General features: G+C 38.9%; 1 protein-coding gene across 1 annotated transcript in view; it reads right to left on the reverse strand.

Moving 5' to 3' along the window:
* Window positions 1-350, reverse strand: part of LOC119593641 (relaxin receptor 1-like) — a gene marked incomplete in the record, with an annotated part of 42684 nt that overhangs the window by 34320 nt on the left and 8014 nt on the right.

The raw sequence follows: 350 nt of genomic DNA on the forward strand, positions 1-350 counted from the left end.
ATTGATGTGGAGAATGACGGAAACAATCATCCCCATTAGTATCACTAATATTTTATTATCATCATTATAATTTACATTTTCTATATCATCATGATTTGCTGTTTTCCTTTTCCGGGTCATCTTTCCATACCCCCCCCCCCCCCGATTCCATTTTTTCGTGTGACTGATATGAAAATTACATAAGGCCCCCCTTTGACATTCACCCCATTTTCTTTGAATAAGACCTTTGAAGGTATTAGCAGACTGTTCTTGCACAAAGGCAGGCATATAAGAATCTTCAGTGTCGAGTATTGGCATAAATGTGTAATACGATATTTCCACGCGTTGCTTCTCTCCTGTCCTCTACGTGT

Source organism: Penaeus monodon, chromosome 32, assembly GCF_015228065.2.
Source record: "Penaeus monodon isolate SGIC_2016 chromosome 32, NSTDA_Pmon_1, whole genome shotgun sequence".
NCBI lineage: Eukaryota > Metazoa > Arthropoda > Malacostraca > Decapoda > Penaeidae > Penaeus > Penaeus monodon.